Genomic DNA, 5,000 nt, shown 5'->3' with positions numbered 1-5,000 from the left:
GGTGCGGGAGCCCCCTGTCCCGCAAGCCAGCCGAGGGTCCGGGCGCTGGGGACAGGGTGTCCACCAGGGCCCGGGGAGGCTCTCCCTGGCCTGGCTGGGGTTCGGAAGCTGGGCCCGGGTCCGGGGCTTGTGCTCCGTCCCAGTGTCCCAGGGAGCGGGAGCCCCCCGTCCTGCAAGCCAGCCGAGGGTCCATGCGCTGGGGAAGGGTGTCCACCGGGGCCCAGGGAGTTTCTCCCCGGCCTGGCTAGGGTTCTGAAGCTGGGACCGGGCCCGGGGCTCTTGCACCGTCCGGCGGGCCCCGGGGTGCGTGAGCCACCCCCGTCCTGCAAGACAGCCGAGGGTCTAGGTGCTGGAGACAGGGGTCCACCGGGGCCCAGGGAGGCTCTCTCCGGCCTGGCTGCTATCAGAAGCAGGGACCGGGCCGGTGTGCAGGAGTGGCTGGCTTTATCTGCTACGCTGACGGAGCGTAGTTTTCTGCCCACCCCTATACAACCGTGTGGTTTGTGAGAACCCGTCCTGCGGCCTGGTAAGGGTCCGGGTGCCCGTGACGTGGTCCATTGGGCGAAGGGAGTCTCCCCAGACCTGGCTGGGATCAGAAGCAGGGACCGGGCCAGGTGGGTGGGTGGCTGGCTAAGTCCTTTCCACTGCGTAGTAGGAGTTTGCTTAGGGCTGGGCGGACTTTGCGTAGCAGAATTTTAAAAAAATTTGTGGAAAACGAGAGCACATCCTGAGTAGGGCTGGGCGGACTTTGCCTAGCGCAACTACGCACTATTCTGAAGAAAATTGTGGAAAACGAGCGCACAACCTCATGGACTGTGTGCCCGGGACGGGTCCCTCGTGCTTGGGCAGGCTCCCCGACCTCCCCAGCCTGGCTGTGTTGAGAAGCAGGGACCGGCCCCGGGCCTCCTGATTTTTGGTCAGGGCCTGGGATCCCACGTCCTGCGGCCTGCCAAGTGTCCATCTGCCCGGGACAAGGGACCCTGGTGCAGAGCCCCGGAGCCCTGCAAGGGCAGTCGGGAGCCCTACCGCTATGGCTCGGTGTGGGCAGCTGGGAGTCCTTCCGGTCCCGGCCATCTGGTCGCACCTTTCCCTCGGCCATCTGGTCGCGCGCAATGCTTTCCAATGGGGCGACCAGATGGCCGGGCCGGCCTGGAAGTCCCGATGAGGGTCCATTCGCCTCGCGGATCCCAGCCAGGGCTCCAGGAGGCCGGGCGCGTCCGCGCCTAGGGTCCCCTCCGTCACTCGGAGCGCGAGGGTTACAAGAAAGGTGGGTAGCCTTCCTCCGGATTAGTAGGGGCAGGGTATGCCGGGACACCCCTCCTGGGGATTGCGGTTCTCAGGCGGGGACCAGATGGGCCAAGCCCGGACGACACTTCCCCGGGGCGTCGGGTGCTTCCTCCTCCAGCCCGCGGCGAGGCAAAGTGCCCAGGACGGGCTCCATGGGTCTCCCGGGCGTCCCCCGAGGCCTGCAGCCCCAAAGCCCTGCAGACCCTGGAGCCCTTCAGCACGGAGCCCTGGAGCCCTGCAGGCCCGGAACCCTAGCAGGCCCAAGGCCCTGCAGCCCCGGAGCCCTGCAGGCCCGGAGCCCTGCAGCCCCGGAGCCCTGCAGGCCCAGAGCCCTGCAGCCCCGGAGCCCTGCAGCCCCGGAGCCCTGCAGCCCCGGAGCCCTGCAGCCCCAGAGCCCTGCAGCCCCGGAGCCCTGCAGCCCCGGAGCCCTGCAGGCCCAGAGCCCTGCAGGCCCAGAGCCCTGCAGCCCCGGAGCCCTGCAGCCCCGGAGCCCTGCAGCCCCGGAGCCCTGCAGGCCCAGAGCCCTGCAGCCACGGAGCCCTGCGTGGGCAGGCGGGAACCCTACCGCTATGGCTCGGGCAGACGGGAGCCCTTTCAGTTGCCGGCCACCTGGTCGCGCCTTTCCCCTCGGCCATCTGGTCGCGCGCAATGCTTTCCAATGGGGCGACCAGATGGCCGGGCCGGCCTGGAAGTCCCGATGAGGGTCCATTCGCCTCCCGGATCCCAGCCAGGGCTCCGGGAGGCCGGGCGCGTCCGCGCCTAGGGTCCCCTCCGTCACTTGCAGCGCGCGGGTTACAAGAAAGGGGGGTATCCTTCCTCCGGATTATTAGGGGCAGGGTATGCCGGAACACCCATGCTGGGGCTGTGCGGTTCATTGCCGGGGACCAGATGGGCGACGCCCGGGCAACATCCTCCAAGGCCTCCGGGGGCTTCCCTCCTCCGGGCCGCGGCATGGCAAAGTGCCCAGGGACGGGCTCCACGGGTCCCGGGCAGTCCTCCCCCGGGCGCCCAGGCCCCGAGAGCTCCGGTGGACCTCCCCGTGCCCGAGGCCAACCCGGGAAGCAGAGTCCCCCCCCGAGCCCTTGGTGTGAGGGTGGGCAGGCGGGAGCCCTACCGCTATGGCTCGGGCAGACGGGAGCCCTTTCAGTTGCCGGCCATCCGGTCGCTCCTTTCCCCTCGGCCATCTGGTCGCGCGCAATGCTTTCCAATGGGGCGACCAGATGGCCGGGCCGGCCTGGAAGTCCCGATGAGGGTCCATTCGCCTCCCGGATCCCAGCCAGGGCTCCAGGAGGCCGGGCGCGTCCGCGCCTAGGGTCCCCTCCGTCACTCGCAGCGCGCGGGTTACAAGAAAGGAGGGTATCCTTCCTCCGGATTAGTAGGGGCAGGGTATGCCGAAACACCCATGCTGGGGTTGTGCGGTTCATTGCCGGGGACCAGATGGGCTACGCCCGGGCAACATCCTCCCAGGTCCCCGGGGCTTCCCTCCTCCGGGCCGCGGCATGGCAAAGTGCCCAGGGACGGGCTCCACGGGTCCCGGGCAGTCCTCCCCCGGGTACGCCCAGGCCCCGAGAGCTCCGGTGGTCCTCCCCGTGCCTGAGGCCCAGCCGGGAAGCAGAGTCCCCACCCCGAGCCCCTGGTGGGTGGGCAGGCGGGAGTCCTTTCAGTTGCCGGCCACCTGGTGGCTCCTTTCCCCTCGGCCATCTGGTCGCGCGCAATGCTTTCCAATGGGGCGACCAGATGGCAGGGCCAGGCCTGGAAGTCCCGATGAGGGTCCATTTGCCTCTCGGATCCCAGCCGGGGCTCCAGGAGGCCGGGTGCGTTCGCCCCTAGGGTCCCCTCCGTCACTCGGAGCGTGCGGGTTTCAAGAACGGGGGGTAGCCTTCCTCCGGATTACTAGGGACAGGGTACTCTGGGACCCCTCTCGGTCCTCAGCCGGCAACTGGGTCCTGCCGTGTGGCAGGGTGGCCGGAGGGCCTTCCCCTGCGCGCCCGGGAGCCCCGGATGGGTCCAGGGGCCCGGCCGGGCCCCGGGTCGGGGTCTCCGGCCCCGGGTGCCGTCCCCCGGCCTGCGGCACCGCCAAAGGCCCGGGACGGGGTTCCGTTGTGGCCGGGGTGCCTCCCGTGGCTGGATTGGGTTCAGGAGCTCCGGCCGGGCCCCGGGGAGGGCGGCCTCCCCGCCCCGGTCTCCGTCCCGGGTCCTGCCGCGTGGCAGGGTGCCCGGGGAAGGGTCCGGAGGGCCCGGGGAGGCTTCCCCTGCACCTGCGGTCCTCGGAGCCCCGGCTGGGTCCAGGGGCCCGGCCGGGCCCCGGGTCGGGGTCTCCGGCCCCGGGCGCCGTCCCCCGGCCTGCGGCACTGCCAAAGGCCCGGGACGGGGTTCCGTTGCGGCCGGGGTGCCTCCCGTGGCTGCATTGGGTTCAGGAGCTCCGGCCGGGCCCCTGGGGGCCCCGGGGAGGGCAGGCTCCCCACCCCGGTCTCCGTCCCGGGTCCTGCCGCGTGGCAGGGTGCCCGGGGAGGGGTCCGGAGGGCCCCGGGAGGCTTCCCCTGCGCCTGCGGTCCCCGGAGCCCCGGCTGGTTCCAGGGGCCCGGCCGGGCCCCGGGTTGAGGCCTTTGGCCCCGGGCCCAGTCCCCCGGCCTGCGGCACTGCCAAAGGCCCGGGACGGGGTTCCGTTGGGGCCGGGGAGCCTCCCCTCGCTCGTCTGGGTCCCGGAGCTCCGGCCGGGCCCCTGGGGGCCCCGGGGAGGGCGGCCTCCCCACCCCGGGCTCCGTCCCGGGTCCTGCCGCGTGGCAGGGTGCCCGGGGAGGGGTCCAGAGGGCCCGGGGAGGCTTCCCCTGCGCCTGCGGTCCCCGGAGCCCCGGCTGGGTCCAGGGGCCCGGCCGGGCCCCGGGTCGGGGTCTCCGGCCCCGGGCCCCGTCCCCCAGCCTGCGGCACTGCCAAAGGCCCGGGACGGGGTTCCGTTGTGGCCGGGGAGCCTCCCCTCGCTCGTCTGGGTTCCGGAGCCCCGGCCGGGCCCCTGGGGGCCCCGGGGAGGGCGGCCTCCCCGCCCCGGGCTCCGTCCCGGGTCCTGCCGCGCGGCAGGGTGCCCGGGGCGCGGTCCGGAGGGCCCGGGGAGGCTTCCCCATCGCCTGCGGTCCCGGGAGCCCCGGCTGGTTCCAGGGGCCCGGCCGGGCCCCGGGTCGGGGTCTCCGTCCCCGGGCCCTGTCCCCCGGCCTGCGGCACTGCCAAAGGCCCGGGACGGGGTTCCGTTGTGGCCGGGGAGCCTCCCCTCGTTCGCCTGGGTTCAGGAGCTCCGGCCGGGCCCCTGGGGGCCCCGGGGAGGGCGGCCTCCCCACCCCGGGCTCCGTCCCGGGTCCTGCCGCGTGGCAGGGTGCCCGGGGAGGGGTCCAGAGGGCCCGGGGAGGCTTCCCCTGCGCCTGCGGTCCCCGGAGCCCCGGCTGGGTCCAGGGGCCCGGCCGGGCCCCGGGTCGGGGTCTCCGGCCCCGGGCCCCGTCCCCCAGCCTGCGGCACTGCCAAAGGCCCGGGACGGGGTTCCGTTGTGGCCGGGGAGCCTCCCCTCGCTCGTCTGGGTTCCGGAGCCCCGGCCGGGCCCCTGGGGGCCCCGGGGAGGGCGGCCTCCCCGCCCCGGGCTCCGTCCCGGGTCCTGCCGCGCGGCAGGGTGCCCGGGGCGCGGTCCGGAGGGCCCGGGGAGGCTTCCCCATCGCCTGCGGTCCCGGGAG

Source organism: Triturus cristatus, chromosome 10, assembly GCF_964204655.1.
Source record: "Triturus cristatus chromosome 10, aTriCri1.1, whole genome shotgun sequence".
Taxonomy (NCBI): Eukaryota; Metazoa; Chordata; class Amphibia; order Caudata; family Salamandridae; genus Triturus; species Triturus cristatus.
This window is presented reverse-complemented; position numbering follows the sequence as displayed.